The sequence below is a fragment of the Stegodyphus dumicola genome, chromosome 5 (genome assembly GCF_044657685.1).
Source record: "Stegodyphus dumicola isolate Sdum_Otavi_A_Nest chromosome 5, ASM4465768v1".
Taxonomy (NCBI): domain Eukaryota; kingdom Metazoa; phylum Arthropoda; class Arachnida; order Araneae; family Eresidae; genus Stegodyphus; species Stegodyphus dumicola.
In genome coordinates, this window is record NC_140772.1 from 188,674,568 (window position 1) to 188,688,362 (window position 13,795).

The 13,795-nt window shown below is 33.5% G+C and overlaps 1 protein-coding gene across 8 annotated transcripts in view; it reads right to left on the reverse strand.

The window, feature by feature from the left end:
* The window catches only part of LOC118200382 (adhesion molecule nephrin-like), a 513,425-nt gene that overhangs the window by 317,671 nt on the left and 181,959 nt on the right, over positions 1-13,795 (reverse strand). The window lies entirely within an intron of this gene.

Consider the following 13,795-nt stretch of genomic DNA (forward strand, 5'->3'; position numbering starts at 1 on the left):
TAAAATTTTATGGAGAACAAATTTTGAAAGTACAGAAACAAATATATCCTCTTTAGTATTAACAATTCCTAATTTCAGTTTGCAGTAGTTTTATATTTCCTTTCCTATAAGATAATCATAAACTGAAAATTAATAATTATGTATGTACTTATGTATAGAAGGGAGAGAGAGAGGGGTAGGTAGATATTTATTTTGAAGTTTACGGAAGGCATTTATTATAAAAGGAATTAAGGAAATTAAAAATTTATTCATTTTAATTTTGCTTTTTACAGAAGAAGATATTACTCAAAAATTTTGAAACAGCTAATTAATTCGTTCCTTGATTATTCAGTGCAATAAAATACTGATTTTTTTCTGAAACGTGTATTTATACGAAAGTTTGTTTATAAATTATCTATACATTTTTTAGCACCAGCCTTCTAAATGCAGTGGCCGTAAGTGTATGAGAACTAATGAACACTCAACATGACTTATTGTAAAAGATGTCATTTCTGTTTTAATTTCATAACTCCAATAATAAAGACTGAAAGTGGAAATGTAGTTATTACTTCTTTTGATATTGCAAAGTGCCTGAATGGAATAAATTTAAACTTTAAAAAAACTTTAAAAAGGTAAACTCACCTATGGCATATTTAGGAATGCATGGGAAATTGTACTGGATCTCCTCATGCACTACATTTGCAATTTACGGATTATGATCACTATTAAAATGTTTCAATCAGTAAAATTTCTTAGCTGATTTCTTAGCTAAAGATGCCTTAAATTTACCTATTGATACCAACATTATCATTCCAAAGAGCTATTGGAAGTCCTTTCATTATAAGATGCTTTTAGCTAAGTGAAATGTGGAATATATTTCATCTTGCAATGCTGAGGTCACCAGAAAGTTCTTTCCTTCTGTTTACCACAGACTGCATTCCGAGTCTTTCCTCTCTATTAATTTTAAAGTTTCTCTGTTTTTATCTGGTCAGGGAAAATTTGAAAGTTACTTGTTTCGTTTTAATCCGATAAATCGTTTCGTTTTAAACTAATAAAACAATTTATGTGAATATTCAAAAAGAGTACCTTGGGATGTGGAACATTTGATTTTCTCATGCCCTAAATTTGATGGCCCTAGATTATGCTTGCAGAATGATTTGAAAATGTTCGGAGAGACTTGGATAGTGAACTTAATCTGTTTTCGTGAAGTCCATATTGCTGTTCTCTGTTTTTGTTCGTTTTATTTATCATGTAACTTTTAATGTTTTAGTTAACTTACTTCTGTAAACCCCGTGTTGTACATGGTACCCCGGTGCACGGGGAGTTTGTATGTTCACAAATAAAAAAATCAGTTTACTATTATAAGCATGAAATGATCTTGATGTAAGATTCTAGATGGTTACCAAAATTTCAGCGATTAGTTTTGCAACCTATATTTCTCTTGATTCTGCCTAGTTAAAATGTTCATCCTTTGTTTTGCTATGAATGATCTTATTGAATTTGCGCTATGAGGATTTCACTAGCGAAGTGAAGGAAAGAAATTCAAATTTAAGTAAGGGGAATTTACATACAACGTTTTTATTTAGTCAGTTTTACTAGAATGCAGGATGTAGTTTTTGATACTAATCTATATGATTACAACATTATTGTATTGCCTTGATATTAATCTTTTTTATTGAAATCCTAATCGGATTATATTTTTTGCGTAGAGGGTTTCTTGAGCATTAATTTCATGAATTATTTTCGTTAATCTAACTCTTCGAGAAGAGGTTAAACTTTTTCAGGGAATGTTTTAATTGTAATATATATGAAATAATTTTGTAGGGAATGTTTAATTATGATATATATATATAATAATTTTGGAGGGAATGTTTAATTATCAAACAAATAATGACTACTTTTTAAATTAAGGAAAAGTTATTTGTAAAATGAAAACAAAATATACATTTTGCAAATAAACAGGAAATCCATGTCCAAGTAACACAATTAGGGAGAGCATTTAACTTAATTCAGAATGTTTCTGCTCAATAGTGGCATTTCAGTGATATGTTCATGTTTAATAAATCCGAATATAATGGAAGAAAAGTGCGCCATCACTTTCTTTTTTGATTAGCTTGGATTGCGTTCCAGATAAGTGAAACAGCCGTAAATAAACCAGAGTACATTTTAGATATAAATGAAACTAAATACTTTCTGCTAAAGGAGGAAAACAGAATCCACAGAAAAGTGCTTTATTAATTCATTTACCCATGAATTAACTCCGATTTATTAACTTCCATTTAATCACGAGATTCGAAGAGTTTGTCAATTAAATGCGGCTTTTAACATTAACAAGAGCTTCTGTTACACTTTAATCGAATTTTAGCCAATGGAATTATTAAATCATTTCCTCTCTTAAAATATTATACTTGTTTCTTCAACTGTGTTACTTTAATTTTCGAAATGCAGTGCAAGCAAGGAAAGTGAGATCCTTTCAGATCACTTTAAACCCTTCCCAGGTGTGAAGAATGATTGCTGGATTTAGCGAAATATTACCTTTTACTGTATTTTTAACAACTAAAACATTTTAGCACTGTATGTATTTTAGAACTGTATTTCTAACAATTAGGGCATCCGATGCAAAGGACGATAAAGTGGTGTAAGCAAATGAAAACAAATTTCTGTACTGACGCAAATGCACTGCGATAAAAATATGACTGTTTTTCACTCTTAATAGCATTCTTATGCATGTAGATATATACTGAATAAATATATAAATTAAAATACTGACTGCAGAGTAGAATACAGAACTAAAATCTAGGGCTACTGTCTTATTTTCCACTTCTTCTTCTATACTTTCCCTTCTTCCATAAAATAAATAAAGGTGAAAAAAGGCGTTAGTTCAAACAACGCACGTTATTAAACTAGTATAAATCACGTAATGAATATAAGAAAAAAATGCATCTAAAGATATGCACAATAAAAATGCATATCAAATATAGTCGTATAAAATAAGAAATTCATATAAAATAAAAATGTATATGAAATCACATATGCAATATTTCATGCTCGATGCTGTAAAAGTAAGTCATAATGGTTATCATTTTAAAATAATAATATGGAAGGGAAAGAATTTGTTTTCGTTTGCCTTAATTTATTTAAAACAAAAGTGGTATATCATTATATTCAGCTTTGCATATTGCGTAGAAATATCTGAATGTGTTCGTATAGATTTTATATCTTTTGGGTTTAAATTTAGAGTTTAATAACTTAAATTTTAACTAATTTTCTGTTCCTGTAATATTAAATACTTTTCTTTTCAAAATTACAAATGCTTAAGAAGAAAATAATAAAATATTAATTACAATTTTCAATTTAATTAAAAATTAAATTTCTAAAACTCAACGAATTTTAATTTAATTAAATTAACATTTAGAGCATAATTTTGGCAGAAATTTTAATTTTCAAAACAACAAATACACTCATGTCCATAAATTAAGGATAATGCATTAAGGATAATGCAAAATCAGGCAAAGAAAGAGTTAGAAGCAAAACAAAATTTGACTTATTTGTAAAGCTTATTTATTAAACAAAAGGTAAAGAGCAAAAAGACATGCTATATGTTTGATATTACTAAAAAAATTAGCGATTTTTTCTCCCTGGAGCAAATTACAAAAAAAAAACTATTTACAAAAAAACAATATTACACGGTTGGTATAATTGTTAATACATTGTATTTCTCTCAGACGATGCAATACAGTCCGTACAATGCCTAGGCATGCTGAGTATCAAATTATCGATCTGATCTTAGGGGATATTACACCACTCAAAACGCAATGCTCTCCGAAGTTCCGGTAGACATGTAGGAGGAGGTTGACGGGCTGTAACTCGTCGGCCAAGCATGCCCCACACGTGCTCTACTGGATTCAAGTCCGGTGAGAATGCTGGCCAGTCCATACGGGTGATATCCTCCGATTGAAGGCATTCGCTTACGATGTTTGCACGGTGAGGACGGGCGTTGTCATCCATAAAAACAAATTGTGCGCCCATGGCGCCCCGAATCAAACGTACATGTTGTTCCAGAATGAAGTCCCGATAGATTTGGCTTGTCATGGTTCCAATTTGAACATTCAGGTCAGTTCTGAAACCCAGAAAAATTCCAGCCCAATCGAGCACTCCTGCACCACCGTAACGGTGACGTTCAGTGATATTTTCTTGGTGGTAACGGGTACCTGGAACTCTCCATATGAAAGTCCGGCGAGAATCAGACTGCAAACTAAACCTGGACTCGTCGGAAAACATCACACAAGCCCACTGTTGCGGTGTCCACAATGCATGCTCTCTACTCCAGGCTAACCGCAGGCGACAGTGAGTTTCAGTAAGTGGAACGCATCTGACAGGTCTACAAGCATATAGACCAATCTGCCCTAAGCGTCTGTACATGGTCTGCCTTGAAATTGTCGTACCAGTGGCTGAAGAGGGCTGACGAGACAGGTCTGAGGCTGTGCTCCGCCTGTTTCTTTGGCGGTAACTGCCAAATACTGGTCCTCATTCGACATTGTAACTCTGGAGCGACCTGTGCTGTAACGTCTACTCACATTACCATCATCTTGGAATCGTTGCCAAAGCCTGGAGATCACACTCTGGGCAATTCCAAGTTCGTCTGATACTTCCAGTTGGGTATGCCTACATTCCAGACGGCCGATAATTCTACACGTAAAAAATCATCCAAATGCGTCCTTTGTGTCATAACTATTCGGTTATTGCGCTGAAATGCTTATAAAGCGCCTGCGAACAATTTTACTTCTTTGCCTGTATTCCTTATATATCACTCTCTTACACGTCATTGTGACGTACCATCGGCGTCATCTGGTTACTTCCTGAAATTTGCATATGATTCTAGAAGATGTGTGTAGTGATTTTACAGGTGATATATTTATTTTAGAGTTCGATTTCCGCGTGACTCCGAATTAGCCTTAATTTATGGACATGAGTGTATTTGCCACATTGGTTCATCAAATACTTCTGCATTTAATTAATAATATTTTGACCCGCAGAGAAACTTATGTGGCCTTATGTGCTTATAACAGGATTTGAGATAAAACCAGTATTGCTAGAGGACGAAAGAGATTCTACCCCCATGATTGAAACGTTAAATTAAGAATACCTGTGCATATTGACAATTCGACCCGAGCTCGAACCACAACAAAATGTTGGCTGCATGAGCGTTTTTGTAGGTTCCTCATTTGTTACATGATTATGAACTAGTTTCCTTAGAAAACGTTTTAAGAAATCTGATCTCCTCTTAAACTACGCATATTTTGATATAAATCATTAAACAGGTAGTTCCGTGACCTTGGAAACTTGCAAAATTTATAGTGATTTATTACTATTCAACACGCCCAAATTAACGAAAATTGTTTTTATTTCAGATAAAATTTGGTTTTTAGTCAATGTTTAACTCACACGAAATAATCTCTCTCGCTCTCTCTCTATATATTCTCTATCTACCTATATATATATATATATGTGTGTGTGTGTGTGTGTGTGTGTAATTATGTGCATTAATATTATTATTTTCTTTTTTAACATTAAATGTTCACAGTTTAATATTGCAATGGAAAATAAAATTAATTCGTAACATTTCAAACTGATTTCGCAAAACTATTTATCCCGCTTATCAAATCTTTAAAGAAATATTTTCGTAATTGAAATATTATTTTTTTTTTTTTTTTTTTTTTTTTTTTTTGTAAGCATTTTTACCTCATGCCTCTATTCCTCAAGCAGTTTTACTAACGACGCTTGCGAAACTCGAAAAAGAGGTCATTTTTTACACTACTTATCCGGAAATGCTTTTATGTAAACTGAGATGGTGTTTAACGTTCTGTCAAGAACAACCTCCCCTCCCCTCAACACCGGATGACGTCCTAGTCTTGACAAAAGAGGAAAGTCACGACAAACAAGACAAAAGAGGTGAAAAAAAAACACACAAACCCTCTCCATCATTTTGCTTCATAACTTTTAACAGCAGCAAAAAAATTAATAAAGACAGGATTTTAAGCGCAAGATTATAAAAGATTATTAAAAAGAAGAAAATACTGCAACTCGAGAACATATACTTTAAGGTAAAAAATGCAAAAAAAAAAAATGTACTACGCAAAACAAGCATTGTGTCGATTCCCAAGCTTTTAGTATTCAAGCTCCGATAAGCTGTTAGAATTTGCAATTACCACAACAATCACTGAACTGTATAAAAAAACGGAAATCGCGAGATAAGAGAGGGATTAAAGGTAACATTAGAAAAATAATATTTGTATAATATTTTAAACACATAATGGAGTGGATTTAATGCTTAAATAGAAACAACATGTGTCTGCGGCGTAAGAATATTAATTAAAATATTAGGAGCAGAGCACTTTAAATAAAGAATTTTAAAAACATTTACTCAGAAAAACATTCTTTCTTCTTAAACTTCGAATGAAGAACGAGGGATACAAACGTTTAACTAAATTGTACTTCCTGTTTTATTATTTGCAGTGGTCTGTAACTAAAATAACTGTAGTTTTATTGTATGTAATCAGTTATTGCATACCTGGATTTACCAAGATTTAAGGAAAATTATAAGACATTTAAGGAAGTATATGTCTTTAAGTCAGACTATGACATGTACGCCTTGTATCTCTATGCAGGAGTTTTTCAGAACTTCTTTCTTAACATATCATGGCCAATAAGCCACTCGACCGTGTGGGCGACTGACTGAAAAGAAGACTTTAGAGATCTATACTAAAACGATGCAAAATTTATTTAAGAAGAGCTTTTAGTAGAGAACTTGAAATAGAGCATTCAAAGTAAATGCCGTGTTCTGACTCTATTAAATTTGCAATAGTTACCGGGTTTTCAATGTTTTCAAAAATTGCATTTGGAGGACCAAAAAGGCACCTAGACTAATTTCGTAAGATACTATAATAAATTCCATATAGGACTGAAATAGACACTCGTCAAGCTCAATGGAAAACTCACAGATCACGGAGTTCTTTCTTATCAACCAAACATAGCTGATAAGCGAGCTCAATAGCCATAAACGTAGAACATGTTTTAAGTTACAATACAATGCCCTGCTTTTAAAGAAACGTCTAAAATTTGCCTTACTCGCACATGACTGAAATTTACATAATTTACTAGTCCAAGCGGATATGTGTGACGTTAACTAAGAGAAGGCACTCATCGTGGCACTTGGGGGGGGGAGGAAAGCGAGATGACGGAAATGATTGAATTCTTTCCAAAACACGGTCCAATAATCAACTTCTTTCTAATCACCAAATGTTTCTCTAAAGTCAGAAAATCTTTCTGTTTGACTTGAAGCTGTAGTATCTGATGCGGCACAGAGAATTCTACTTACGATTCTATATATTGGAAGTGATGTCAGCATCCTTGAAAATTTCAAATAAAAAGTATATTATCATGAAAGCTTTAACATTATTTAATTCCACTCCTGCTCTCATTCAGAACTTGGTTTTAACATCAAACGTTCATCAACATTTATTTTGCTTTTGTAACCATGCGCCATTAAGTGACGAAATGCCCATCTTTTAAACTAGAATACTTTTTTGAATGTTGAATACTCTTCTGCCACATCTGTAAATAGTTTATATTCGCTTTATAAAACTCACTGTTCTAACAGAAAACTTTGTAGTTAATTTGTAATTTAATTTGCTTACTTTGTAGAGACATTAGGTTATTTCGAAGCAGGAAAGATGAAAATTGAGTAATGCCCTCGTCGGGACTCGAACCACGGAACTCGCGAATACGCGTCGAGCATGCTGACCACTACACCACAAAGGCATGCTAAGAAGGTTGGAGAAATACCTTATAAATTAACTGTTGCTTTGCTAAAAATGCGTTGCCCACCGGCGGTAAAGTCACTGAACACCGGTAATTCGGTCCGTGGTTCGAATTCAGGCGAACGAGCTAGCTGCATGAGTGCTTTCGTGGTTTTCCATATGTGTAATGTGTGTAATGTGTATACAAGACAGTTCTCTTAAAATCTTAAAATGTCCTCTACAAAGGCATCCTTCCCATTAGGGAGATATCTCTCGAGTACTTTGCCATAGTCACATAACCGAAACCATTAGATTAAAATGGCACATATTTGTGACAAAAGATAAGCCAAAACATTTCTTAAATACTTTAACTGCAGTAATGAAACTGGATTTTATTGCTTGAACCCAATTTTATATAGCTGCTAATCTTCATGCAAAAATAGAAAATGCGTTTTATGGTCTTGTTTTCTCTGAAAAGCTGCTTTATTCGTTTGAAAGAAATCGTGTTTAAATTCTGTGAAGATATTTCATACAATTAAACGATATCTATGTAAAAACGTAACCAGTGTCTGTTAATGAAATTACGCTTCAAGATCCTAAAATCTTTCCTGAAGTATCATTTAATCCAATAGGGTCAGGTATTTGAAAAATCGTTATGGCCAAAAAGTCACGGCACCAAAAATGTTATGGTTTCTTAAAGGTAAGGTACCTAAAAGGTTTCCTACTCTGTTGACATAACACTTAAAATTTTCTAACAACAGTAATAAACTAATATCAATAAGCCCTGTACATTTGCGTTGTGTTTTCGGATTAACCCTGAAATCAATTTGAGATAGAGACGGGTGAAAATCATGAGCACACACACAAAAAGAAATAAATAAACATTGACTGATCTAGAAAAGTGAGCCTATTTATTAAATTCTTCAAGAATTACTTAATCCATTAATTTGTAGGCAATTTATATTCAATCAGAATTGTAACACATTGATGATTACACAATGCAGAATTAACTTAGTAAGCAAATTATATTCAAGCTGAACTGTAAAATATTGCCTTCTACAAATGCATACCCCTACAGAGTAATATTACTTTTATCTTAAACTCAATAATATCAAACTATTAATTCTATTACATTCAGGTAAACACAATCAGATAAAACTTTGGATAAATTAACAATACCCTCCCCGGGGAGAAAAAAAAGAATAATTAACAAGTTATACTTTCCAAAAAAAAAAACATTTCACACAGAATAATCAATACCAATGTAATTCAGGTTATTGCACATAGTAACTTTCTATTTTCAAAAAGAATGATTTAACCGGGTAATATGTTAATTAAAATCAGGCTATTACAACCTACAAGCAATTTAGTCCCTAAGAGGAGCAAAGAAGCTCAAATAATTACACCTTTACCAATCAATCTTCAACATGAAAGAAATTCACAAGTTCAATTAAATAATTTAATGAAGAATATATTTCCTTAACCAATCTAACTAAGTTACATTCACTGTTTCAATTAAATAATTTAAATAAGGATATATTTCCTTAGCCAATCTAATAATTTACTTTATGGACAAACAAAATGATTTCATTAGAATTATGTTAATTTACTCAACTACAATATTTTAATTCAACTAATTAAGTTATTTCAATCACTATTAACTATTTTAGTTATTAGAATTACTATTAGAATTTACTATTAGAATTTACTATTAGAATTTTTTATTTTTTTTCTTTATACATCAGACCAACAAATAAAAGAAAACAAATAAAAAACTTATCTGCGGAATCACAGGCTGCAAGTGAACAGGAGGAGGAGAAATGCCCTCATATTTAAAAAATTATCAAGATGCCAAGGAGGACGGCTGCCGAGCGTGGTAGAAAATGAGAAGAGTTCATAGGTAGATGGATTTTCAATGGAGTCCAGAAGTTTCTAATTGATTTAGGATGCACCAAGGTGGTTCTCATTACTCTGATAGTTGATTTCCGATCCAATATTGAAGTTAGTCGTTGTTCCAGTTAAGTGATTCATTATGTAGTAGCGACCCCGGAGCTAGCAGTGACGGTGTATCTTGCAGGGAGGAAAATAATTCTTAAAGGCGTGAAACATCGAGGCAGATGAAAACTCTATTCATGGAGGAGAGACTAAAATTTTTCTTCTTAACGGCACAAGTACTAGGCATCACCCTTTGTTGCATTTTTCTATTTTAATTATCTTTTGAGTAACTTACATATTCAAACACTAAACTGATGAGACTATAATTTAGTCGAGGTCATGATGCATATAACTAAGTCCCTCGTTCAAAACTCAAGGGCAGGAAGCCCGTAGATCCAAAGGCGGAAAAATGCATTTTCCAAAATAAAATTCAGCAGCCAGCGAGTACAGCGTCCGATGGTAAGTCAAAAGTTCAAAAAAGTGACCTTGTCCCTCAAAACACCCCGTTAAAAGGGAGGACGCCGGACTGCCTAGTTGGCATAACCCACTCTTTGCCGAAAGTTAAAATAGTTGCAACAACAGCATACCCTCATGTTATCAAACTCGCCAAATCCATTACTTTGAAACCTCAACGGAAAATCTATGTCGCCAAACCCTCGCCAAAAAAAACCACCTGTGACAAGGGGAAATTCCTAATTGAACCCTGCAAGGGTGTTGAAACCCTGTAAGGGTTGTTGAAACCCAACGAACTAACAACCCAACGAAAGAACGCTGAAAACTCGCAAAAAGTGACTTTTCAACCGGAAAGAAGGCATTTCATCCCCCTTTAACTAAATCACAAGCAAACGAAGAAAAATCTACTAATTAAAGCTCATAACTGAAATGCAATTAAAGTTAGAAAAACGAAAGTTATGCCAAATTAAAGAGCTAATTTTTCTGCAACTAATGATATTAAATACTAAGAAATCAAATTAATTTTTGACATGAAAACTGAGTTTATTACGTGAAAAAAAACTTATCCATTGTTTGCGTGTACAAGATTCAAGACGCAGTTCGCGTAATTTCGGAAAGCCAAAATATATTACACTAGATTTAATAGGCCAAAAAAGAATATAACCAAACTTGTGTAGCTCAAATTTTGAATAAGTACAAATTAAAATTTTGATTTTTATGAATCTCTGAATTAAATTAAATTCGCTACACAACAAAATCAAAAACTAGAATTTCCTTTTTTGGAGGCCCACCAGCGGCCGAGCGGTAAAGTCGCTGAACACTGGTAGTTCGGTCCGAGGTTCGAATCCCGCGAACGGGCTGGCTGCATGGGTGTTTTCGTGGTTTTCCCCATGTGTAACGTGTATACGAGCCATTTTCCCGTAGAAAGTCCTCCACGAAAAGCATCCCTCCTCTTAGGCAGATAGCCCTAGTGTGCTTTGCCATAATTAAATACACCACCACACCACCTTTTTTGGCGTCAAAAATTGTCTTTTTCATTCCTGTGTTTAGTTGAAGAAGTAATTACGAATCTTAAGGACTGGCATCTTCTGTATAAATCAAATACTTCTTTTAATTTATCTTCATTTATTTATAATGAACAAGTTTTTATATATAAAAAAAAATATCAGTAAGCGAGTACATATACTAAGTTACATATAAATTTCATTTATATGTCAAAGTTTAAAGAAGAAGGAAATGAATTTGATACTCTTTAAACACTCATTTGTAAGTTATTTGTATTACTAAAATTTATATGTCATATTCGTAAAACACAGAATAAAAGGGATACGTAAGAATAAACGTAATTGCTGGTGATAAAGTGCATTCATCGTTTATTGACGATAAAATTCAATTAGGGAAAATGCAAAAATAAAATGCTCAACCGGATATCTGCCATATGAGGCCCAGAAAATGTTTTCAGCACTGACACCACGAACAAAATGCTTTACTTCCTTTTACCATTCTAAATAATATTTGAATTTGACAGCATTTCCCTTATTAATTCTAATATGTAGTGGAAATTAATTTGAGGCAAGAATGTCTTATAACACTTATAAGGTATTTCTCCCTTATAAGTGTTATATGTCAAAGTTTAAAGTTTAAGTTCTCCCGCCTTCGTGGTGTAGTGGTCTGCATGCTGGACGCGTATTCCAGACGTCCGTGGTTTGATTGCCGGCCATGGCGTTGCTCATTTTTCATCTTGCCTGCTTCCAAAAAATACTTATGTCTCTAGAGTGGCGCCTGAACTAAACGGGTGGTGGATGATGATTCTCCATACCCAGGATTTGGCGGTTAGGTCCCCTAAAAAACCTTAGTTGCCCTTTAAAAGGGTGGGGTATATAAGGTATTTCTCCCGCTTCGTGGTGTAATGGTCTACATGCTGGGCGCGTATTCCAGAAAATCGTGGTTCGATTCCCGGCAAAGGCGTTGCTCATTTTTCATCTTGCTCGCTCCCAAAAAGTACTTTATGTCTCTACACACTTATCTATGTGAGAAAATGTATACCGAGGAAAGAAATAATTCAAAATCTATATGAATACATCTTCATGCAGCTTTTTGTTGTTTGTTGAAAAATATCTCTCCAAAGAGTCTAGAATAAAACAGTTATTTTAGTCTCCAGTAGCTTCAAAACATCAGAAAATTCCTAAAGAATATATCCACCATGTTTGTCGTGGAATACTGAACTACCCCTTCCATCGAGGAAGAAATCTAAGTGAGAAACCAAGAAAAAAATTAACTTTCATTGACCTGTTTGCTTCACATAGATTTGCATGACTTCAAAAGATATATATTATGTTTTTCTAATTGTCTACTATATTCATATAAGGTAAATTTTTGTAAGAATTCTTAAACTCGTTCTCTGCTCTTATTTCTATCGGGATTCAACTGTTTGTCAAACTTATGTTTCAGAATAATTTTCTTAGTTGGTAATACAAAAATACCTTATCTGATTTTCAGCGATACAAGTACATGCATATTTATGTTATCAATAAACAAATCTGCAATGATACAAAGGGGGAAAATACTCCCTAGCTGGGCCTCCAATAACACTTTTTTGCCTTTAGAGCCTCCTAATTAAGCCTTTTGAGATCACAAAGAGGAAAAATGTGTTTCCAAATCAGAGGTCAAAGCCAGTTTGCTCTTATATTTGGCCCAATGATTCCCAACTGTGCTTTCAGTTTTTCAATAATAGGATAGAAACCTAAATAATTTGCAATCAATGTTTATGTAGTGTAAAACGCGCATGGGACCAGTCAGTGAACTATGCTGTATGAACTTCAGTGAATTATGAATTACTGAGTCCAACCACATTAACTATATATAAATTACAACCAACTCCAACAGGAATAGAAGTACCCAACGCAATACATTCACAAGACATCTAACCATCTAACGAATCTGCATCATACGATACCAGCTTTATCAATGCTGACTGTTTTATATTACACGCCTACCAACACTTATTCACTAATTAAAATGTCTAATGTATCCTGCAGCACAAGTTTTAATATCCATTGTTCTCGCAACCATTTATAATATTCGTTGTATCTTGAAATTTCGTTTGTATATATATATATATATATATACTGAACAAACTATAAACTTCATTTCTTAATGTGTTATTGCTAAATGGAAACTCTGTAACAAACATCATCTTTTATTATACTAACGATAATCTGTACCCCCTTAGTGATACTGCAGAAATACGCGCAAAACTCCATATACATTGTTAATCCTCGCATAATATGTCTAAACGTAAATCAGCTAAACACGTGAAACATGGACTAGAAAAGAAACACGCTAATGTGACAATCAAAATCGTAAAAACAACCTTGTATTTAGCGTAGGTATAATGAAACACGCAATCGATTTCGAGGGCAGCTAAAGGTCCCTCCTCATCAGGAGAAAGAAATACATAGAAAGAAGAAAATAAACGAGAAGGAGTCACAGAAACACGTGGTCCTTATCAGCACTGCACGTGGTTATAACTGGATTTTTAATCAGAGTTGCGCTGGCCGCCTACTTTTACTGAGCCAGACTATCTGATTGAGCATTAAAAATTAGCGAAGTTAAAATTTACTTATTTT